The sequence below is a fragment of the Hyla sarda genome, chromosome 1 (genome assembly GCF_029499605.1).
Source record: "Hyla sarda isolate aHylSar1 chromosome 1, aHylSar1.hap1, whole genome shotgun sequence".
Classification (NCBI taxonomy): domain Eukaryota; kingdom Metazoa; phylum Chordata; class Amphibia; order Anura; family Hylidae; genus Hyla; species Hyla sarda.
Window position 1 is genome coordinate 350584869 of NC_079189.1, and position 25347 is coordinate 350610215.

Consider the following 25347-nt stretch of genomic DNA (forward strand, 5'->3'; position numbering starts at 1 on the left):
GAGGACAAGCAGGGCTCTGTACACTGAGGACAAGCAGGGCTCTGTACACTGAGGAATAGCAGGGCTCTGTACACTGAGGACAAGCAGGGCTCTGTACACTGAGGACAAGCAGGGCTCTCTGCACTGAGGACAAGCAGGGCTCTGTGCACTATGGCTCTGTGATATGCTCCCGGCTCACACATCAGGATGATTGACAAGCCAGGAGCCTGAACAGAGCTCTGCTTGTCCTGCCCACACGTTCTGTATTTGGACTGCTCATAGAGACACATAGGCAATAGCTGTATGGACAGCATTTTTTCACCCAAAAATATAAAAAAATTTATGTAATCAATGTATATTACAAATATACATATGATGGTATTATCTACATTACAGGGTGGGCCATTTATATGGATACACCTTAATAAAATGGGAATGGTTGGTGATATTAACTTCCTGTTTGTGGCACATTAGCATATCTGAGGGGAGAAACTTTTCAAGATGGGTGGTGACCATGATGGCCATTATGAAGTCGGCCATTTTGAATCCAACTTTTGTTTTTTCAATGGGAAGAGGGTCATGTGACACATCAAACTTATTGGGAATTTCACAAGAAAAACAATGATGTGCTCGGTTTTAACGTAACTTTATTATTTCATGAGTTATTTACAAGTTTCTGACCACTTATAAAATGTGTTCAATGTGCTGCCCATTGTGTTGGATTGTCAATGCAACCCTCTTCTCCCACTCTTCACACACTGATAGTGACACCGCAGGAAAAATGCTAGCACAGGCTTCCAGTATCCGTAGTTTCAGGTGCTGCAAAATGGGCAAAACAAAAATTGGAACAGGACCCTTAGTTTAGGCAGAAGATTTTGTTCAGTGATTAGGCAAACTTTTATGTGAATGATGAAGTTAACAAACAAAACCACCGCTATTGGTCTCACACTAACCCACATTGGATAGATCCCTCTAAGACTGTTGGAACACAAAAATTGATGGTATGGGTTGGTGTATGGGATACAAAGATAGCGGGGCCATTCTTCATCAACGGAAACTGTTGCACCGAGCGCTACGGGTCCCTGCTCCTCCCCGGAGCGCTCGCGGCGTTCCTCTCTCTGCAGCGCCCCGGTCAGACCCGCTGACCGGGAGAGCTGCACTGACACTGCGGGGATGCGATTCGCATCCCAAGTCACTCACCTGTCCCGGTCCCCGGCTGTCTCGTCCTGGCGCGCGTGGCTCCGCTCCTTAGGGCACGCGCGCGCCAGCTCTCTAAGATTTAAAGGGCCAGTGCACCAATGATTGGTGCCTGGCCCAATCAGTCTAATTAGCCTCCACCTGCTCCCTGTCTATTTAACCTCACTTCCCCTTCACTTCCTTGCCGGATCTTGTTGCCTTGTGCCAGAGAAAGCGTTTATAGTGTTTGCCTTACCAGTGTTCCTGACCTCTTGCTATTGCTATTGACTACAAACCTTGCCGCCTGCCCCGACCTTCTGCTACGTCTGACCTTGCCTCTGCCTAGTCCTTCTGTCCCACGCCTTCTCAGCAGTCAGCGAGGTTGAGCCGTTGCCGGTGGATATGACCTGGTTGCTACCACCGCAGCAAGACCATCCCGCTTTGCGGCGGGCTCTGGTGAATACCAGTAGCAACCTAGAACCGGTCCACCAACACGGTCCACGCCAATCCCTCGCTGACACAGAGGATCCACATCCAGCCTGCCGAATCGTAACAGTAGATCCGGCCATGGATCCCGCTGAGGTCCCGCTGCCAGTTGTCGCTGACCTTACCACGGTGGTCGCCCAGCAGTCTCAACAGATAGAGCAACTTGGACAACAGTTCGCCCAACAAGGACAGCAGCTGTCGCAGTTGACCGCCATGCTACAGCAACTTCTGCCACAGTTAGAGCAGCAACCATCTCCTCCGCCAGCTCCTGCACCTCCTCCGCAGCGAGTGCCTGCTCCTGGCCTCCGCTTGTCCCTGCCGGACAAATTTGATGGGGACTCTAGACTTTGCCGTGGTTTCCTGTCACAATGTTCCCTACATTTGGAGATGTTGTCGGACCAATTTCCTACAGAACGGTCGAAGGTGGATTTCGCGGTTAGTCTCCTGTCTGGCAAGGCCCTGTCATGGGCCACACTGCTCTGGGACCGCAATGATCCTGTCACTGCCACTGTACAGTCCTTCTTTGCTGAGGTTCGTAGTGTCTTCGAGGAACCAGCCCGAGCTTCTTCTGCCGAAACTGCCTTGCTGAACCTGGTCCAGGGAAATTCTTCTGTAGGAGAATACGCCATCCAATTTCGTACCCTCGCCTCAGAATTATCTTGGAACAACGAGGCCCTCTGCGCAACCTTTAAAAAAAGCCTATCCAGTAACATCAAAGATGTGCCGGCCGCACGAGAAATTCCTGCCAACCTGCATGAACTTTTCAATTTGGCCACCCGCATTGACATGCGTTTTTCTGAAAGACACCAGGAGCTCCGCCAGGAAAAAGACCTTGATCTCTGGGCACCTCTCTCACAGTATCCTTTGCAATCTACCCCTGTGCCTCCCGCCGAGGAGGCTATGCAAGTGGATCGGTCTCGTCTGACTCATGAAGAGAGGACACGCCGCAGAGATAAAAATTTATGTCTGTACTGCGCTAGTACCGAACATTTCTTGGTGGATTGCCCTATTCGTCCTCCACGTCTGGGAAACGCACGCACCCAGCTCACGTGGGAGTGGCGTCTCTTGGTCTGAAGTCTGCTTCTCCACATCTCACTGTGCCCGTACGGATTTCTCCTTCTGCCAACTCCTCCTTCTCAGCTGTGGCCTTCTTGGACTCTGGTTCTGCGGGAAATTTCATTTTGGCCTCTTTTGTTAATAAGTTCAACATCCCTGTGACCCGTCTCTCCAAGCCGCTCTACATTTCCTTGGTCAACGGAGTGAAATTGGATTGCACTGTGCGTTACCGCACAGAACCCCTGCTCATGAGCATTGGATGGCATCACGAAAAAATTGAACTTTTTGTTTTGCCCAACTGCACCTCTGAAGTCCTCCTCGGTCTGCCATGGCTCCAATGCCACTCTCCTACCCTTGACTGGACCACCGGGGAAATCAAGAACTGGGGTGCTTCTTGCCACAAAAAATGCCTCACGTCTGCTCTCAGTCCGGCCAGTCAAACCCCTATGTCTCCTCCTATACCTGGTCTCCCCAAGGCCTATCAGGACTATGCCGTGCCTCCTCATAGTCCCCGTCCTGGTAACACTCTGCCCCGTGCCAAGCTTCACCCTCTGCCCCCCCTCCCCATTCCCACTCATTCTGAACTGCCTGCAGTTGATGAGCATACCCAGGACTTCACTGTCCTCCAGAAGGAGACTCTACAATCGCTCCCAATGTCCTCGTCCCATGTGGAGCGACATCCGGACAAAAAGAGGGGGAGACCTAAGGGGGGGGGGGGTACTGTTACGCCGAGCGCTCCGGGTCCCTGCTTCTCCCCGGAGCGCTTGCGGCGTTCCTCTCTCTGCAGCGCCCCGGTCAGACCCGCTGACCGAGAGCGCTGCACTGACACTGCTGGCGGGGATGCGATTCGCATAGCTGGACGCGCCCGCTCGCGAATCGCATCCCAAGTCACTCACCTGTCCCGGTCCCCGGCTGTCTCGTCCTGGCGCGCGCGGCTCCGCTCCTTAGGGCGCGCGTGCGCCAGCTCTCTAAGATTTAAAGGGCCAGTGCACCAATGATTGGTGCCTGGCCCAATCAGTCTAATTAGCCTCCACCTGCTCCCTGTCTATTTAACCTCACTTCCCCTTCACTTCCTTGCCGGATCTTGTTGCCTTGTGCCAGAGAAAGCGTTTATAGTGTTTGCCTTACCAGTGTTCCTGACCTCTTGCTATTGCTATTGACTACGAACCTTGCCGCCTGCCCCGACCTTCTGTTACGTCTGACCTTGCCTCTGCCTAGTCCTTCTGTCCCACGCCTTCTCAGCAGTCAGCGAGGTTGAGCCATTGCCGGTGGATATGACCTGGTTGCTACCGCCGCAGCAAGACCATCCCGCTTTGCGGCGGGCTCTGGTGAATACCAGTAGCAACCTAGAACCGGTCCACCGACACGGTCCACGCCAATCCCTCGCTGACACAGAGGATCCACATCCAGCCTGCCTAATCGTAACAGAAACCTAAAGGCCACTGGAGATGCGAAATTGCTACATGATGATGTGTTTCCCTCTTGATGCACTGAAGCTGGCACATTCCCTGAGTTTTTCCAGCAAGATGGTGCACCACCACATTATTGGTGTCAGGTCCGAGCATTCCTAGATGAACAGTTTCCTGGAAAGTGGATTGGTCATCGTGGGCCAGTTGAAGTGGCACCCAAGGTCTCCCAATCTGACCCCCTTAGACTTTAATCTTTAGGGTCATCTGAAGGCAATTGTCTATGCTGTGAAGATACGAGATGTGCAGCACCTGAAACTACAGATACTGGAAGCCTGTGCTAGCATTTCTCCTGCGGTGTTGCTATCAGTGTGTGAAGAGTGGGTGAAGAGAGTTACATTGACAATCCAACACAATGGGCAGCACATTGAACACATTTTATAAGTGCTCAAAAACTTGTAAATAACTCATGAAAGAATAAAGTTACATTAAAACCAAGCACATCATTGTTTTTCTTGTGAAATTCCCAATAAGTTTGATGGGTCACATGACCCTCTTCCTATTGAAAAAACTAAAATTGGATTCAAAATGGCCGACTTCAAAATGGCCACAATGCTCACCACCCATCTTGAAAAGTTTCCTCCCTCACATATACTAATGTGCCACAAACAAGAAGTTAATATCACCAACCATTCCCATTTTATTAAGGTGTATCCATATAAATGGCCCACCCTGTATATCAAAAGTTTTTGTTAATGACAGGTAAACTTTAAGTCTTCCCTCATCTCTGACCACCCAGCTCAGGCCAGCTGTCCCCTGTGTAAATACTATGTCCGTATGTCCACAGTACTACAGTGTAATCTCTCTCTTCCCTCACTTCTGAGCAGCAGTTCAGTGTCCAGTGTTACCCTTTCCTTACTGTGCTGCTGCTGTGTTTCTCACATAAAACTATACAAGTCCAGTGCATCAGTAAACCCTTTTTCCCCACATGCCAACTATAATAATGAACTGTGTTAATCATTCCCCAACACAGTGCAGCCTATCCAGTGCGTAGTAATGGCATTGCAGAGAGGAGTAGGTGGTGTGTTGTGATTGATCAGAGAATGGAAAGGAAGTCCTGTGTGAGTACTATTAGCACATAGCCCAGCTCTGGTCCTGCCCTGTGAGATGGAGAGAATGAGAAAAAGCTGTGCATCATGGAGGGTACTCTCATGATCTCTATAATAGCAGTGAGAGCACTAAAACCACCTCAATCAGGCTGACATTCTGCCAGGCTGGGTAGACTCCTAATGGGCTATTCATTATCTTCATTTACTGGGTCGACGTATTATATAGTAGCACGTATTATATAAGACATTCACATCTGGAGTATCTTGGAACTCAATGCTTTTTTTTTTTTTTTCTTTGTCTGTTATTTCTAGAAATTTAAGAATAAGGTCTACATGGAGACTTTTTGGTGACACAGTTATCAACCAGTAGCTACAAAAAGTCTCCATGTAGCACAGGTCTTATTGACATCTGGGTGTTACCATTCATCTGGTCAGTAGACTGTGTCCCTACAGTGGTAACTCTAGAAACAATTTAAGGGAAGCACATAAGATACCATGGTCAAAACTAGGGAGGGGGGACCAATAATTTCCTCCACTAAATCATTCATATTTGTACACTCGCTCTTTCAATCATGGGCAAGTGTACACCCCTTCTTAATAGCCAAACGTATTTCAATTGTCTACCTACAGGGCATATAAGGGCTTATGTTATGCAGAACCAATTGTACTTTGTAATAAAATCCCTGATTTTACCACAAAATCTATGGTGAAGCTAAAGAAAATAAAATTTGGGGGGCAAAATAAAATTACTTTTGGTGGTTTTGTTTTTACGCATTGCACTTTATGATTAATACACATTATTTTTTTCTGTAGGTCCATACAATTACAACCATACTCAACTGATATAGATTTTTATTTTATTTAAATTTAATTTAAATACTTTTGAGAATTGTAACTTTTTGTAAGAAAATATATTTGCTTAAAATTCTTGTGTATTTTTTATTAGTGCAATATTTTATAATATAATAGTTCGGACATTTCTGAACATGGCCATAAATAATATGATTATGTTTATTTTTGTTTACAATATGTCATTTGAAAAATGGAAAAAGGTGGATTTAAACTTTTCTTGTATTTCTCTTGTATTGTATTCCTTTGCTTCTGCCACATTCACCATTTCCATTAGTTTTTTTCCTCGACATACTCACCTGCCAACTTTTGGCACCATGCTGATTTTCGAGCCCTATAAATGGATGAGCCGAATGGCAACACCTGGTGGCAATAAAAAAATGGGGGTAAGGAAGAAATTCAGTTTTAAGGTACCTCTTTAGGGCAGTCACTGTAGTCCAGATACTCTTGGAAAACGTATACTGTAAGTATATTTCTTAGCGAGCCCATAGCAAAATAGTGATGTGTATCAGTGTCTGTTTTTTAGTTTGTTTGTTTTTAAAATACATTTCTGCTCTAAATATCTGTTCTGAAGGGGCATTTTGCCTGGTCCCGGTAAATTTTATATGTACACTCTGTGCAGGAGCCTCACGCTGGTCTTCTAGGTAACTGTACCAAGTACAAGGCCAAAAGCTGTAATCACGACACGACTATCCAGCACTTCAAGATTTTTTGCAGCTTTATTTGAAATTCAATTGAAACAACATACAGGTAAAACTGTTCTCTACAGCATCAAACACATTTTGAGCACATGCACACTCTTCGCAGATTAAGAGCATGCATGTGCTAACTCATTTGATGCTGTAGAGAGTGGTTTTATCTGTGTAGAGAATCGTTTTCCTATAAAGCTGCAAAAAATCTTGATGTGCTGGATCGTGTGGTGTTTCTGGTCTTGTGTGTACCGAGTCGGGTGCAGGTCCGTGCACATCCGCATTGAAGGTGAGCTGAACTTTGTATTTACTGAATACCAAAAGCTGTACCATGTAAAGGCTCAGAATTGCATGTACATAGTGAAAAAAAAACACTAAAACATATTGCTATCGTGTTATGGGCTGCATATTTGTTAAGCATAAAAATATTTGCAATTGCGCTTTACATAGGTAATGGTGTCAACTAAAAATGTAAATGTATGGGACTTACATGATCACTGAGTAACATTGTACATAGGCTAGTAGGAAACAACATTATTGGCAGTAGCTTCTTACCAGTGGCATTTCCACTGAGGTAAAATTCCAACTCCCAACATAGCCTGAGATGATGAAATGTTAAAATGTTGATCTTTTGAGTTTTATAGCGGCAGCAAAGACACATACAGTGGGAAAAAAGAATTTAGGGGGAAATAATACAGGAAATCAAATTGTAGGATTTCTAATGGATTAATTGGTAAATTATTTGGTAAAATAAGTGTTTGATCACCTACAAACAAGCAAAATTTCTGGCTCTCACAGACCTGTAACTTCTTCTTTAACCCCTTCAGGACTCAGCGTTTTTAAGTTTTTGTATTTTCGTTTTTTTCCTCCTTACCTTTAAAAAATCATAACCCTTTCAATTTTCCACCTAAAATTTCCATATTATGGCTTATTTTTTGCGCCACAATTTAACTTTGCAGTGACATTAGTAATTTTACCCAAAAACTACAGCAAAACTTTGTGCGACAAAATTGAAGAATAAACGCCCTTTTGTAAATTTTGGGGGCTTCCGTTTCTACGCAGTGCATTTTTCCGTAAAAATGACAACTTATCTTTATTCTGTAGGTCCATTTGGTTAAAATGATACCCTACTTATATAGGTTTGATTTTGTCGTACTTCTGGAAGAAATCATTACTACATGCAGGAAAATTTATATGTTTAAAAATGTCCTCTTCTGACCCCAATAATTTTCTTATTTTTCCGCGTATGGGGCGGTTTGAGGGCTCATTTATTGCGCCGTGATCTGAAGTTTTTATCGGTAACATTTTTGTTTTGATCAAACTTTTTGATTGCTTTTTATAAATTTTTTAATGGTATAAAAAGTTACCAAAAATACGCTATTTTGGGCTTTGGAATTGTTTTACGTGTACGTCATTGACAGTTTAATTAATGATATATTTTTATAGTTCGGACATGTACACACGTGGTGACACCACATATGTTTATTTTTATTTACACTGGGTTTTTTTTTATGGGAAAAGGGGGATGATTCGAACTTTTATTAGGGAAGGGGTTAAATTACATATATTAACACTTTTTTTTCACTTTTTTTTGCAGTGTTATAGCCTCCATAGGGGGCTAAAACACTGCACACACTGATCTTTTACACTGATCACTGGCATGTATTAACATGCCATTGATCATTGTCATTGGTACTTGACTGCTCCTGCCTGGATCTCAGGCACGGAGCAGTCATTCGCCGATCGGACATAGAGGAGGCAGGTAGGTATCCTCCCGGTGTCCTGTAAGCTGTTCGGGATGAAATTGCGGCGTTCCCGGACAGCCTGACTGAGCTGCCGGGATGCTTTCAGTTTCACTTCAGACGCGGCGGTCAACTTTGATCGCCGTGTCTGAAGGGTTCATACAGAGCATCACTGCGATTGGTCATGTCCTGTATTAGCCACAGGTCCCGGCCATTGATGGCCGGCGGGGCCGACCTGATATGACGCAGGGTTATATCACGGGAGCCGGCACAGGATGTAAATATACGTCCTGTGTCGTTAAGGAGTTAAGAGTCTCCCCTGTCCTCCACTCGTTACCTGTATGAACTTGTTATTAGTATAAAAGACACCTGTCCACAACCTCAAACAGTTACTCTCCAAGCTCCACTATGGCCAAGACCAAAGAGCTGTCGAAGGACACTAGAAACTAAATCGTAGACCTGCACCAGGCTGGGAAGACTGAATCTGCAATAGGCAAGCAGCTTGATTTGAAAAAATCAACTGTGGGAGCAATTATTAGAAAATGGAAGACATATAAGACGACTGATAATCTCCCTCGATCTGGGGTTCCACACAAGATCTCACCCCATGGTATCCAAATAATCCCAAGAGCGGTGAGCAAAAATCCCAGAACCACACGGGGGGACCTAGTGAATGACCTGCAGAGAGCTGGGATGTGTCCCCCTTGCTTAAGCCAGTACATGTCCTGGCCCGTATGAAGTTTGCTAGAGAGCATTTGGATGATCCAGAAGAGGATTGGGAGAATATAAAAATATAAATTGCATCACTTAGAGTCCATATAGGAATAGAAATCAAAATTCTACACTCAGCTTTCTTGCTTCTCTTAGTTGCTTTAGTGATTATTAAACATGAAAACACAATTTCTTAGGCAAGTAATGCCAAAAAGTAAAATATACAAGATGTAACAAAAATAAATCACCCAAGGTGCCCCTTCAACGGACACACTAGACACTTTTAAGTGTCAATGCAAGCTCCACTCTGTTCCCCTTCGTGAGAGGAAGGTAGTCCAGCTGAAGAGAGCCCCGACATGGGCTGAAAATCTCCAAACAGCTTGAAGAGTGTCTAGCTTGTCAGTTGAAGGTGCACCTTGGGTGATTTATTTTTATGTTTGTTCCATCTTGTATATTCTACTTTTTGGCATCACTTGCCTAAGAAATTGTGATTTCATGTTTAATAATCACTAAAGCAACTAGGAGAAGCAAGAAAGCTGAGTGTGGCGTTTGGATTTCTATTGCTATGAGGATTGGGAGAATGTCATAAGAACAGATGAAACCAAAGTAGGACTTTTTGGTAAAAACTCAACTCGTCGTGTTTGGAGGAGAAAGAATGCTGAGTTGAATCCAAAGAACACCATACATACTGTGAAACATGGGGGTGGAAACATCATGCTTTGGGGCTGTTTTTCTGCAAAGGGACCAGGACGACTGATCCATGTAAAAAAAAAAAATGAATGGGGCCATGTATCGTGAGATTTTAAGTGAAAACCTCCTTCCAACAGCAAGGGCATTGAAGATGAAACGTGGCTGGGTCTTTCAGCATGACAATGATCCCAAACACACTGCCAGGGCAACGAAGGAGTGGCTTCGTAACAAGAATTTCAAGGTGCTGGAGTAACCTATATTTTTACCCTATATTTCTCTATAACATTATAGATATAGATTTTCTAGTATACACAATAGATACTTTATCTGGCATGTATTATCCCCTGATTAAGACCCAACCATTTACTCACAGGCATAGCCCTAACCAATTGGTAAGGATCATCTCCTTGTGGGTGACCATATGAGAATAACCCTCACATCAAAGGTAAATTTATGTACCATACTTTCTACCTTTACTCATATATATATTTTCTGTAGTTTCTCACCGCTTCATCAAATACTTCTAATACAACAACTATTTTCAGGTAGACCTATTCATATCAGCCTTATACAAGTTTTTATCTGTCGGCCTTAACAGTCTGTGCATGACCACGCTGCACTTACATACCTGCCATATCAGCGAGAGGTAGGTCTTGTACATTATCCACGCACTCACATGCATATATCTAAGCAACTACAGCAATTACTAGTTTCATTTTTTTCATCCACCCACAGGACGGCAATATACCTACTCTAAAGAGGGAATATTTTCACCAAACCATCACCTACCTATCCTACCTGGGCTTATTTATCCTAGCACATCTACATATTATTATTTATACCTCTGTTCATCGTATCACGACTATATATATGTATTCAGTGAGATAAGTGACAGGAAATACTACGTTCCTGCCTAAATACACTTGTCCCTGAAGAGTTGTGCTGCCATAAAAAATGCGTCACAACGAAACACGTTGGAAAAATGTGGCTTGATTTGTATCAATATTGTATGCAAGTGTTTTACTGATACCTATGTACTTGCAAACTATATACTCACCGAATTAATTGCGGAGGCTTTACAAACCAGCTAGTTTGTTACTGGTGGCTTGCTGTATACACTGTACTCGGTGCCTCCATTGCCTCCAGCATCAGGGAGAGATAGGAGGTTCCTGTTGCAGGTTGGCACTCTCTAGGAGGACCTCCCCGCAGTAACAGGTAGGGGGTCCTATTGGACTAGAAGGGCCAGTGCAGCCCAACCCTGGTGACCTACCTAACACCTAGGAATAGCTGTGTTTGATTAAACTGTATAATTCTTGTATCTCGTTTATAACTACTAAAGATGTGCTAACTTTCTTTGAAATTATATACTAATAAAATTATGCTTTTATGACCAAGTGTTTCTTCCTTTACGCAATACTAAACTGACACATAGGTCTTTATATATATATATATATATATATATATATATATATATATATATATACATATATATATATATATATTTGCTCCCCCCCTATTCTATATGCTGGAGTAACCTAGCCAGTCTCCAGATCTCAACCCCATAAAAAACCTCTGGAGGGAGTTGAAAGTCTGTGTTGGCCAGCGACAGCCCCAAACATCACTGCTCTAGAGAAGACGGAGGAATGGGCCAAAATACCAGCAACAGTATGTGAAAACCTTGTGAAGACTTACAGAAAACGTTTGACCTCTCTCATTGCCAACAAAGGGTATATAGCAAAGTATTGAGATGAACTTTTGTTATTGACCAAATACTTATTTTCCACCATAATTTGCAAATAAATTAATAAAAAATCAGACAATGTGATTTTATGGATTTTTTTCTCATTATGTCTTTCATAGTTGAGGTTATACCTATGATGAAAATGACAGGCCTCTCTCATCTTTTTAAGTGAGAGAACTTGCACAATTGGTGGTGGACTAAATACTTTCACCCCCCCCCCCCCCCCCCTCTGTATTGGAGTTAGAGTTGTCTAGAAAGTAATTACCGTCACAACCCTATTATGAAGTCCATCTGGAAATTGGCGCACCTTGTCAATATACCAGTCCAATTGCTAATTTCAAGTAAAGTAGAGATATACCTTGTCCATAGCAATCAATCAGATTTCTTTTTTAATTTTGGAAAAGGCCTCTAAAAAATGATAAATGTAATCTGATCCACTGCACATGTTTTCATAAATCTCCCCCTTTACGTTTCAGACTTGCACTATAGGTTTTACAATACTATAGTCATAGTTTTGGCTTATTTCCCAATACGTTTACTATAGCTCTTTCTTTTGTGCTTGCTTACTATTTATGTTTTGAAAAAATGATTCAATACTATTAACCAAAATGCTTTATAAAAAAAAAAAAAAAAAAAAAGATGAACTAATTTAAAAGTATACATTCATTTTTAAGATGTGGTAAATAACATTTTGCAACAATTTAGTATTTAGCACTGGCAAGAACTATGGACTAATGACATAATAATAGTTTTTGGCAATAGAGTTGCAGAAGAAATTCAAAGCAGACTGAGAATAATATGCATCATGTGGTTTTATATGCTTGCCTTTTACTTCAGCAGAAATATATTTTTTAAACAGAGGCATTGGGGGAAAGGATTGTGTTTAAATGTTACTCCTTAATGTAAATACACAATGAATACTGCAGATGTGATGAGTTGGCAAGCTCCAATTTCCAATTAAACTGTGTGTTCCATAATATTTTAACAAGTACTTTTACTTGAAATAGCAAATACCTAAAAGGTGACATTTAACCGATGTATACGGTGAATTACGATAAAAAGAAATCATATCTTTTCAAAAGAATTATATGTATATTATAAGAATTAAATGTTCAATACAATAGTAAAATAATATCATTGCGAAGGACAAAGTACTGCCTACATTGGCAGAACCTAGTTAAAACAGGATATACTGTACATTTGCCAAATGTTCCCTGTGCAGCATTTGGCACAAAGGCTGTCAGATGCAGGATCTATATTAGAGATGAGTGAACTTTTGAAAAATTCGATTCGGACGATTCGCCAAATTTTTCGAAAAAATGTGGTTCGATCCAAATTTATTCACAGCAAATCTATATTAAAAACGGCTATTTCTGGATTACAGAGAGGCTCAATAGGGGGAGTAGAACACTTTGCTGTGTTCTAACATGCATATTGTTACGCCTAGCGCTCCGGGTCCCCGCTCCTCCCCGGAGCGCTCACGGCGTCTTTCTCCCTGCAGCGCCCCGGTCAGTCCCGCTGACCGGGAGCGCTGCACTGTTTTGGCCGTTGGGGATGCGATTCGCACAGCGGGACGCACCCGCTCGCGAGTCGCATCCCAGGTCACTTACCCGTCCCGGTCCCCTGCTGTCATGTGCTGGCGCGCGCGGCTCCGCTCTCTAGGGCGCGCGCGCGCCAGCTCTCTGAGACTTAAAGGGCCAGTGCACCAATGATTGGTGCCTGGCCCAATTAGCTTAATTGGCTCCCACCTGCTCCCTGCCTTTATCTAGTCTCCTCCCTTGCACTCCCTTGCCGGATCCTGTTGCCTTGTGCCAGTGAAAGCGTTTAGTGTGTCCAAAGCCTGTGTACCTGAACTTCTGCTACCCATCCTGACTACGAACCTTGCCGCCTGCCCCCGACCTTCTGCTACGTCTGACCTTGCTTCTGCCTACTCCCTTGTACCGCGCCCATCTTCAGCAGCCAGAGAGGTGAGCCGTTGCTAGTGGATACGACCTGGTCACTACCGCCGCAGCAAGACCATCCCGCTTTGCGGCGGGCTCTGGTGAAAACCAGTAGTGGCTTAGAACCGGTCCACTAGCACGGTCCACGCCAATCCCTCTCTGGCACAGAGGATCCACTACCTGGAAGCCGAATCGTGACAGTAGATCCGGCCATGGATCCCGCTGAGGTGCCGCTGCCAAGTCTCGCTGATCTTCCCACGGTGGTCGCTCAGCAATCGCAGCAGATTGCCCAACAAGGACAGCAGCTGTCGCAGTTGACCGCCATGTTACAGCAAATTCTGCCCCTGCTACAGCAGCAACCATCTCCTCCGCCAGCTCCTGCACCTCCTCCGCAGCGAGTGGCCGCTCCTAACCTCCGCTTGTCCCTGCCGGACAAATTTGATGGGGACTCCAGACTCTGCCGTGGATTTTTGTCTCAGTGTTCCCTGCATATGGAGATGTTGTCGGACTTGTTTCCTACAGAACGGTCTAAGGTGGCGTTCGTAGTAAGCCTTCTTTCAGGAAAGGCCTTGTCTTGGGCCACACCGCTCTGGGACCGCAATGATCCTGCCACAGCCACAGTCCAGTCCTTTTTTGCTGAAGTCCGAAGTGTCTTTGAGGAACCTGCCCGAGCCTCTTCTGCTGAGACTGCCCTGCTGAACCTGGTCCAGGGTAATTCTTCCGTTGGCGAGTACGCCATACAATTCTGTACTTTTGCATCTGAACTATCCTGGAATAATGAGGCTCTCTGCGCGACCTTTAAAAAAGGCCTATCCAGTCGCATCAAGGATGTGCTGGCCGCACGAGAGATTCCTGCCAACCTCCAAGAACTCATCCATTTGGCTACCCGCATTGACATGCGTTTTTCTGAGCGACACCAAGAGCTCCGCCAGGAAAAAGACTTAGATCTCTGGGCACCTCTCCCACAGCATCCTTTGCAGTCTATGCCTGGGCCTCCCGCCGAGGAGGCCATGCAAGTGGATCGGTCTCGCCTGACCCAGGAAGAGAGGAATCGCCGTAGAGAAGAAAATCTCTGTCTGTACTGTGCCAGTACCGAGCATTTCTTGGTGGATTGCCCTATCCGTCCTCCACGCCTGGGAAACGCACGCACGCACCCAGCTCACGTGGGTGTGGCATCTCTTGGTTCTAAATCTTCTTCTCCACGTCTCACGGTGCCCGTGCGGATTTCTCCTACAGCCAACTCCTCCCTCTCAGCCTTGGCCTGCTTGGACTCTGGTGCCTCCGGGAATTTTATTTTGGAGTCCTTTGTCAATAAATTCTGCATCCCGGTGACCCGTCTCGCCAAACCGCTCTACATTTCCGCGGTCAACGGAGCCAGATTGGACTGCACCGTGCGTTACCGCACAGAACCCCTCCTGATGTCTATCGGACCCCACCACGAAAGGATTCAGTTCTTCATTCTCCCCAGTTGTACCTCTGAGGTCCTCCTCGGTCTGCCATGGCTCCGGCTTCATTCCCCCACCCTTGATTGGACCACCGGGGAGATAAAGAACTGGGACTCTGCCTGCCATAGGAAGTGCCTCTCCCCCCCTCCCAGTCCCGTCAGGCAAACCTCTGTGCCTCCTCATGGCCCCCGTCCTGGTGTCACACTGCCCCGTGCCCGGCTTCGCCCTCTGCCCTCCCTCCCCATTCCCACTCCTGCTGTACTGCCTGCCGTTGAGGAAACCCTCCATTCTTTCCCGGGGTCCTCATCCCAGGGGAGGCAGTTGCCGGTCAAAGAAAAGGGGAGACCTAAGGGGGGGGGTACTGTTACGCCTAGCGCTCCGGGTCCCCGCTCCTCCCCGGAGCGCTCACGGCGTCTTTCTCCCTGCAGCGCCCCGGTCAGTCCCGCTGACCGGGAGCGCTGCACTGTTTTGGCCGTTGGGGATGCGATTCGCACAGCGGGACGCACCCGCTCGCGAGTCGCATCCCAGGTCACTTACCCGTCCCGGTCCCCTGCTGTCATGTGCTGGCGCGCGCGGCTCCGCTCTCTAGGGCGCGCGCGCGCCAGCTCTCTGAGACTTAAAGGGCCAGTGCACCAATGATTGGTGCCTGGCCCAATTAGCTTAATTGGCTCCCACCTGCTCCCTGCCTTTATCTAGTCTCCTCCCTTGCACTCCCTTGCCGGATCCTGTTGCCTTGTGCCAGTGAAAGCGTTTAGTGTGTCCAAAGCCTGTGTACCTGAACTTCTGCTACCCATCCTGACTACGAACCTTGCCGCCTGCCCCCGACCTTCTGCTACGTCTGACCTTGCTTCTGCCTACTCCCTTGTACCGCGCCCATCTTCAGCAGCCAGAGAGGTGAGCCGTTGCTAGTGGATACGACCTGGTCACTACCGCCGCAGCAAGACCATCCCGCTTTGCGGCGGGCTCTGGTGAAAACCAGTAGTGGCTTAGAACCGGTCCACTAGCACGGTCCACGCCAATCCCTCTCTGGCACAGAGGATCCACTACCTGGAAGCCGAATCGTGACACATATGGAGTGTGCTGGAGTAGTGACATAATACTGTTATTCAGTATGACTTGCAGATTACAGGCATCGGTACTAGCATCACTAAATGACACAGCATGGAGGTGTTGGCAGCATGAGGAGACCATATAGTGGCTAAATGACAAAGCGTGGAGGTGTTGGCAGCATGAGGAGACCATATAGTGGCTGAATGACAAAGCGTGGAGGTGTTGGCAGCATGAGGAGACCCTATAGTGGCTGAATGACAAAGCGTGGAGGTGTTGGCTGCATGAGGAAATCATATTGTGGCTAAATGACACAACGTGGAGGTGTTGACAGCATAAGGAGACAATATAGTGGCTGATTGACACAGCTTGGATGTGGCTGAAGCATGAGGAGACCATATAGTGGCTGAATGACAAAGCGTGGAGGTGTTGGCAGCATGAGGAGACCATATAGTGGCTGAATGAAAAAGCGTTGAGGTGTTGGCAGCATGAGGAGACCATATAGTGGCTGAATGACACAGCGTGGAGGTGTTGACAGCATTAGGAGACAATATAGTGGCTGATTGACACAGCTTGGATGTGGCTGAAGCATGAGGAGACCATATAGTGGCTGAATGAAACAGCATGGAGGTGTTGGAAGCATGAGGAGACCATATAGTTGCTGAATGACACAGCCTGGAGCTAGCAGCAGCATGAGTAGACACTAGGGCTTCACAATCCCTAAGTTTAAAAATGAATTTTGAAATTTAAATTGAATATTTATCTTAGCTAGTGGTACCATGACATTTTTTAGGCCCAGGCCCAGCAGCATCTGTAAACCATATATTGGCCGAATGAGACAGCCTAGAGGTGGCTGAAGCATGAGGAGACCATATAGTGGCTGAATGACACAGCCTGGAGTTGGCAGAAGCATGAGAAGACCATTGAAATTTAAGATTTTTTAAATAGAAATTTAAGATTTTAGTGCCCCGGGCCCCGGCTTGTGGGTACAAAAGACCAAATTTAGTCACATGTCACGTGTCACACGGCGGCACAATGACAGAGCCTGGAGATGGCATCAGTATGATGAGACCATATAGTGTCTGAATGGCACAGCCTGGAGTTGGCTGAAGCATGAGGAAACCATATAGTGTCTGAATGGAAAAGCCTGGAGTTGGCTGAAGCATGAGGAGACCATATTGTGGCTGAATTGAACAGCCTGGAGATGGCTGAAGCATGAGGAGACCATTGAAATTTAAGATTTTTTAATTTAAGATTTTTAAATTGAAATTTATGATTTTTAAATTGAAATTTTAGCTCCCAAGTTTTAGTGTCCCAGGCCCCGGCGTGTGGGTACAAAGGACCAAATCTAACAACAAGTCACATGTCACATGGCAGCACAATGACAGAGCCTGAAGGTGGCATCAGTATGAGGAGACCATGTATTTGCTGAATGACACAGCCTGGAGCTGGCAGCAGCATGAGTAGATACTATGGCTTCACAATCCCTAAGATTAAAAGATGAATTTTGAAATCTCCATTAAAGATGTATGGTACCTAGTTCTACCATAAACATATACAAGTAATGTCCTAGGCCCAGCAGCATCACTAAAACATATAGTTGCTGAATGACACAGACTAGAGCTGGCAGCAGCATGAGTACACAAGAGGGCTTCACAAACCCTAAGATTAAATGATGAATTTTGAAATTTCCAGTGAAGATGTATGGTACCTAGTGCTACCATAAACATATATAGGTAATGTCTTAGGCCCAACAGCATCACTAAACCATGTAGTTGCTGAATGACAGACTGGAGCTGACTGAAGCATCGGTAAACAATATATTGGATGAATGGCACAGCCTGGAGGTGGCTGAAGCATCAGTAAAACATATATTGGATGAATGGCACAGCCTGGAAGTAGCTGAAGCATCAGTAAAACATATATTGGATGAATGGCACAGCCCGGAGGTGGTTGAAGCATGAGGATACCATTGAAATTTAAGATAATTTTTTTAATAGAAATTTAAGATTTTAAAATTGAAATTTTAACTCCCAAGTTTTAGTGCCTTGGGCCCCGGCGTGTGGGTACAAAAGACCAAATTTAACAAGGAGTCACATGTCACATGGCGGCACAATGACAAAGCCTGGAGATGGCATCAGTATGATGAGACCATATAGTGTCTGAATGGCACAGCCTGGAGTTGGCTGAAGCATGAGGAGACCATATAGTGTCTGAATGGCACAGACTGGAGCTGGCAGCAGCATGAGTAGACACTAGGGCTTCACAATCCCTAAGATTAAAAGAGGAATTTTGAAATTTAAATTGAAAATTTATGGTAGCTAGCAACATCAGTAAATCATATATTGGTTGAATGGCACAGCCTGGAGGTGGCTGAAGCATGATGAGACCATATAGTGGCGGAATGAAACAGCCTGGAGTTGGCAGAAGCATGAGGAGACCATTGGAATGTAAGATTTTTAAATAGATATTTAATATTTTTAAATTAAAATTGAGGATTTTGAAATCAAGATTTTAACTCCCAAGTTTTAGTGTCCCCCGCCCCGGCGTGTGGGTACAAAAGACCAAATTTAACAAGGAGTCATATGGCGGCACAATGACAGAGCCTGCATGGTATCAGTATAAGGAAACTATATAGTGGCTGAATTAGGGCTGGGTGGTATGACCAAATGTGTGTATCACGGTATATTTTTAACTTTTGGTGGTTCCACGGTATATAACGGTATTTCCTAGCCCCCCCCCCCCCCATATTAATTATCAGCCCACATCCCCATTGGGGAAAATCCTCACATATGTCACCCGCAAGTGCTGTCCTCCTCGTCCTGTTCGTTGCGACCGCCGGCACTGACACTCTACACTGTGCGGTATTCCTATACCCGGGCTGCAAAAGGTAAACAAAATAAACTTTAACGCACCTACGTCGGCCTTATGCTGGGGACGGGAACGTCGGAGAGACGTCAGCCTATCACCGGCCGCAGCGATGTTCCGCCTCGGCCGGTGATAGGCTAACCCCACTGTCATGTAAGAAGCCGGCTTCTTACATGACAGTGGGCTCAGCCTATCACCAGTGGAGGCGGAACATCGCTGCGGTCGGTGATAGGCTGACGGCTGTCCGACCTTCCCGTCCCCAGGAAAAATGTGAGGCCAGTACCGGACCAACGGGTGGTGAGTTAAAGTTTTTTTTGTCTATTTTTTGCAGCCCGGGCATAGGGATACCGCACAGTATAGAGCCAACGGCTGTCCGGGCATGCTGGGAGTTGTAGTTTTGCAACATCTGGAGGTCCACAGGTTGGAGACCAATGGTATAGAGTGTCAGTGCCAGCGGCCGCAACGAACAGGACAAGGGGGGCAGCGCATGTGGGTGACATGTGAGTAGTACCCTGATGGGGACAGCGCTGGGCTAATAATTAATTCGAGGGGGGGGCAGAACAGCGCTTGCAGGACAAATAGGATTAGCTCCTCGATGTGGGGACAGCACAGCGCTGATTCATTCATTCCCGAGAGGGAATGCAGCACAAAAATTTCGGTATTCGCTATGAACCGGTATACCGCCCAGCCCTAGGCTGAATGACTGCCTGGAATTTGTGGCAGAATGAAGAGACCATATAGTGGCTGAATGACACAGCCAGGAGTTGGCTGAAGCATGAGGAGATCATATAGTGGCTGAATTGCACAGCCTGGAGTTGGCTGAAGCATGAGGAGACCATATAGTGGCTGAATTGCACAGCCTGGAGGTGGCTGAAGCATGAGGAGACTGTTGAAATTAAGATATTGAAATTGAGGATTTTAAAATTTAAATTTTAACTCCTAAGTTTTAGTGCCCCAGGTCCCTGCGTGTGGGTACACAGGACCAAATTTAACAAGGAGTCACATGTTACATGGCTGGACAATGAGAAAGCTGTGAGGTGGCAGCAACAGCATGAGGGCTATGCCAACTGAGGGTTGAGTCTGAGGAACCCAACGACTGTTGACTGGTGGTTTCTGATGTCACTTGGGATGAAGTGGATGACCGAGTGAACCGATCAATCACGGCTACTGGGTTGCTGGTCGAGACACGACCGCTAGCTGACACCGGGAGCTCAGACCTGCGATTCTGGCTGCCACACGCCCCTACACTACTGCGACCTTTGCCTGCACCTGATAATTTTAGGCCTCTGCAACTCCACTGTACTGGTACTACTCTGCCTGACATACTTATTGCGTATATGAGGGGAGTACAATACTCTTCACTAAGCTTAAAACAGTATTTGTCTAGAACAGCAGCAAGTGTGTACTATTGGCTTTCCTTTCACAGCATATAGACCCTTGACAGATTACAAAATACTACACTACTTAGATGTAGGTATGTGGTATGCACTTATGAGGGCAGAAAAATGTGCTACAGTATGCTTAAAAATACTTATTTTTACCTGTGTCCCAGATTCCAAAATTCCTTTATAATCAGAAAATGTCAGAATACCACTTAACGCACAAGGACATACATTTACACCCTTTACATCACTGCGAGCACTGGAGTGGTGCTCGTGTCAAGCGCGGCAGGTCCCGGTTGATATCAGCGATCGTGCTGATGTGTGCCATTAACCACTCAGGTGCTGTGATCAATACAGATCACAGCAATTGCGGCATTGCGGTCACCAAAATGGATGATCGGATTGCCCGCGGTGCTCCCACGCGGATCCGATCATCCATAAAGGCGGTCGTAGGTCCCCTCACTTGCCTCCGTCCATCTCCTTGGGTCTTCTGCTCTGGTCTGAGATTGAGCAGACCAGAGCAAAAGATCACCAATAACACTGATCAGTGCTATGCTATGTGCATAGCACTGAGCAGTAATAGCAATCAAATGATTGCTATAAATAGTCCCCTATGGGGGCAAGGCATGGAAAACTTCAGTAGACAATATAGGTACTTCCCGGCACAAAGATTCAAAATGTCTCAGGCTGCTTAATATGAATCATAAAGCAAATGCTTTTCTTCTTAATGTTGGGAACATAGGAGCTGTAGTCTCTTCTTTGTTTGCAGAAGAATAAAAATTTGGTGTGTCCTTAATTGGCTCTTTTATTTTGTTTTATTAACCCCTTAAGGACTGAGCCCTTTTTCACCTACCTTAAGGACCAGAGCATTTTTTGAACATCTGACCACTGTCACTTTAAACATTAATAACTCTGGAATTCTTTTAGTTATCATTCTGATTCCGAGAAAGTTTTTTCGTGACATATTTTATTTTAACATAGTGGTAAAATTTTGTGGTAACTTGCATACTTTCTTGGTGAAAAATCCCCAAATTTGATCAAAAAAAATGAAAATTTAGCATTTTTCTAACTTTGAAGCTCTCTGCTTGTAAGGAAAATGGATATTCAAAATAAATTGTTTTTTTGTTCACATATGCAATATGTCTACTTTATGTTGGCATCATAAAATTTATGAGTTTTTACTTTTGGAAGACACCAGAGGGTTTCAAAGTTCATTTGAAATTTTCAAACTCACTATTTTTCAGTTACCAGTTCAGTTTTGAAGTGGATTTGAAGGGCCTTCATATTAGAAATACCCCCCAAATGACCCCATTATAAAAAACTGCAGCCTCCAAAGTATTCAAAATGACATTCAGTAAGTGTTTTAACCCTTTAGGTGTTTCACAGGAATAGCACTCGCTTGTTCTTGTAGACCCAATTTTTTAATTTTTGCAAGGGGTAAGAAGGAGGAAATTTGTACTTGAATTTGAAACCCAATTTCTCTCTAGTAAGGACATACCTCATATGTCCATGTAAAGTGTTCGGCGGGCGCAATAGAGAGCTCAGAAGGGAAGGAGCGACAAATGGTTTTTGGGAGGCATGTCACCTTTAGGAAGCCCCTATGGTGCCAGAACAGCAAAAAAAAAAAAAACACATGGCATACCATTTTGGAAACTAGACCCCTCGGGGAACATAGCAAGGGGTAAAGTGAACCTTAATACCCCACAGGTGATTCCCGACTTTTGTATATGTAAAAAAAAAAATTTCTTTACCTAAAATGCTCGGTTTCCCAAAAATTTAAAATTTTTAAAAAGGGTAATAGCGGAAAATACCCCCCAAAATTTGAAGCCCAATTTCTCCAAATTCAGAAAACACCCCATATGGGGGTGAAAAGTGCTCTGCTGGCGCACTACAGGTCTCAGAAGAGAAGGAGTCACATTTGGCTTTTTGAAAGCATATTTTGCTCTGGGGGCATGCCCCATTTAGGAAGCCCCTATGGTGCCAGAACAGCAAAAAAAAAAAAAACCCATGGCATACCATTTTGGAAACTAGACCCCTCGGGGAACGTAACAAGGGGTAAAGTGAACCTTAATACCCCACAGGTGATTCACAACTTTTGCATATGTAAAAAAAAAAATAATAATTTTACCTAAAATGCTTGGTTTCCCAAAAATTTTACATTTTTAAAAAGGGTAATAGCAGAAAATACCCCCCAAAATTTGTAACACAATTTCTCCCGAGTACGGCGATACCCCATATGTGACCCTAAACTGTTGCCTTGCAATACGACAGGGCTCCAAAGTGAGAGCGCCATGCGCATTTGAGGCCTATATTAGGGATTTGCATAGGGGTGGACATAGGGGTATTCTACGCCAGTGATTTCCAAACAGGGGGCCTCCAGCTGTTGTAAAACTCCCAGCATGCCTGGACAGTCAGTGGCTATCTGGCAATACTAGGAGTAGTTGTTTTGCAACAGCTGGAGGCTCCGTTTTGGAAACAGTGCCGTACCAGACGTTTTTCATTTTTATTGGGGAGGGGAGGGGGGCATGTGTATATGTAGTGTTTTTTACTTTTTATTTTATTGTGTGTTAGTGTAGTGTAGTGTAGTATTTTTAGGGTACAGTCACACGGGCAGGGGTTCACAGTAGTTTCTCGCTGGCAGTTTGAGCTGCGGCAGAAAATTTGCCGCAGCTCAAACTTGCAGCCGGATACTTTCTGTAAACCTCAGCCCATGTGAGTGTACCCTGTACGTTCACATTGGGGGGGGGAATACCTCCAGATGTTGCAAAACTACAACTCCCAGCATGTACGGTCTATCAGTGCATGCTGGGAGTTGTAGTTTTGCAACAGCTGGAGGCCCACTGGTTGTGAAGCACAGAGTTTGGTAACAAATTCAGTGTTTTGCAACCAGTGTGCTTTCAGCTGTTGCAAAAGCTACAACCCCCAGCATGTAAGGACAGCAGAAGGGCATGCTGGGACTTGTAGTTATGCAACAGCTGGAGGCATACTTTGGCTGGGGATTGTATTCATGCAACAGTTGTAGACACACTGGTTTGCCACTTAACTCAGTGTTTCACAACCAGTGTACCTCCAGCTGTTGCAAAACTACAACTCTCAGCAGTCACCAACAGCCAATGGGCATGCTGGGAGTTGTAGTTATGCAACCAGCAGATGCACCACTACAACTCCAAGCATGCACTTTAGCTGATTGTGCAAGCTGGGAGTTGTATTTATACAACAGCTGAAGGTACACTTTTCCATAAAAAAATGTGCCTCCAGCTGTTGCAAAACTATAAGTCCCAGCATGCCCATGAGGGAATGCTGGGAGTTGTGGTGGTCTGCCTCCTGCTGTTGCATAACTACAGCTCCCAGCATGCCCTTTTTGCATGCTGGAAGCTGTTGCTAAGCAACAGCAGGAGGCTGTCACTCACCTCAAACTGAGGATCCACGCCGCACTGCAGGTCAGTCCCTCGCCGCCGCTCCTGGGGCCCCGATCCCAACAGGGACGCCGTGGATTGGGGTCCCCAGCTCCCGGGGTCTTCTTCCCGCACCCGCTCACGTCCTCCGGAAGAGGGGCGGAGCGGGTTGCGGGAGTGACACCCGCAGCAGGTGCGCTGATTGGTCGGCCGGTAAACCAGCCGACGAATCAGGGCGATCGTGAGGTGGCACCAGTGCCACCTCACCCCTGCTGGCTATGGCTGTTCGGGGCCGTCAGAGATCAGCCAGTAATTCCGGGTCACCGGGTCACTGGAGACCCGAATGACCCGGAATCCACCGCAGATCGCTGGGCTGAATTGTTCAGCAATCTGCGGCCATCGCCGACATGGGGGGTCATCATGACCCCCCTGGGCGATATGCCGGGATGCCTACTGAATGATTTCAGCAGGCATCCGGCACCGGCTCCCCTCCGGCTAGCGGCGGGGGCCGGAAATGCGCAGGGCGTCCTTAAGGAATTGGAAACGGGGGCGTATGGATACGCCCTGTGTCCTTAAGGGGTTAATCTTATTTGCTTTCACATTTCTTATTAGTTTCTTCTGCCTTATTCTAGGGGAAGAAACTATAACCCCTTCCATAGGAAGTAACATTTATGTATATACTGTAAAAATCTCAATTTTAAAGAAAAGTATTTCATAAAGTTTTTAACCCCTTAAGGACCCAGCCCATTTATACCTTAAGGACCTGGCCATTTTTTGAACATCTGACCACTGTCACTTCATATATTAATAACTCTGGCATGCTTTTACTTTTCATTCTGATTCTGAGATAGTTTTTTTGGTGACATATTCTACTTTATGTTAGTGATAAAAATTTTGTCGACACTTGCATCATTTCTTGGTGAAAAATTCCAAAATTTTATGAAAAAATAGAAAATTTTGAATTTTTTTTTTACTTTGAAGCTCTCTGCTTATAAGGAAAATGGATATTCCAAATAAATTATATATTGATTCACATATACAATATGTCTACTTTATGATGGCATCATAAAGTTGACATGTTTTTACTTTTGGAAGACATCAGAGGGCTTCAAAGTTCAGCAGCAATTTTCCAATTTTTCACAAAATTTTCAAAATTGGTATTTTTCAGGGACCAGTTCAGGTTTTAAGTGGATTTGAAGGGCCTTGATATTAGAGAAACCACACAAATGACCCCATTATAAAAACTGCACCCCTCAAAATATCCAAAATGACATTCAGTAAGTGTGATAACCCTTTAGGTGATTCACAGGAATAGCAGAAAAGTGAAGCAGAAAATTCTAAATCTTCATTTTTTACACTCGCATGTCCTTGTAGACCCAGTTTTTGAATTTTTACAAGTGGTAATAGAAGAAAAAGCCCCCCAAAATTTGTAACCCAATTTCTCTCGAGTAAGAAAATACCTCATATGTGTATGTCAAGTGTCCGGTCGGCGCAGTAGAGGGCTCAGAAGGGAAGGAGGGACAATGGGATTTTGGAGAGTGAATTTTACTGAAATGGTTTTTGGGGGGCATGTCGCATTTAGGAAGCCCCTATGGTGCCAGAACAGCAGAAAACACCACATGTCATACCATTTTAG

At 45.3% G+C, this 25347-nt stretch overlaps 1 long non-coding RNA gene across 1 annotated transcript in view; it reads right to left on the reverse strand.

Moving 5' to 3' along the window:
- Window positions 1-6190: 6190 nt before the first annotated feature.
- LOC130307362 (uncharacterized) overlaps window positions 6191-25347 on the reverse strand; it is a 77138-nt gene continuing 57981 nt past the window's right edge. The window contains exon 5 of the long non-coding RNA XR_008856552.1: window positions 6191-6424. This is a non-coding gene — a long non-coding RNA (uncharacterized LOC130307362). The remainder of the gene's footprint in view (window positions 6425-25347) is intronic.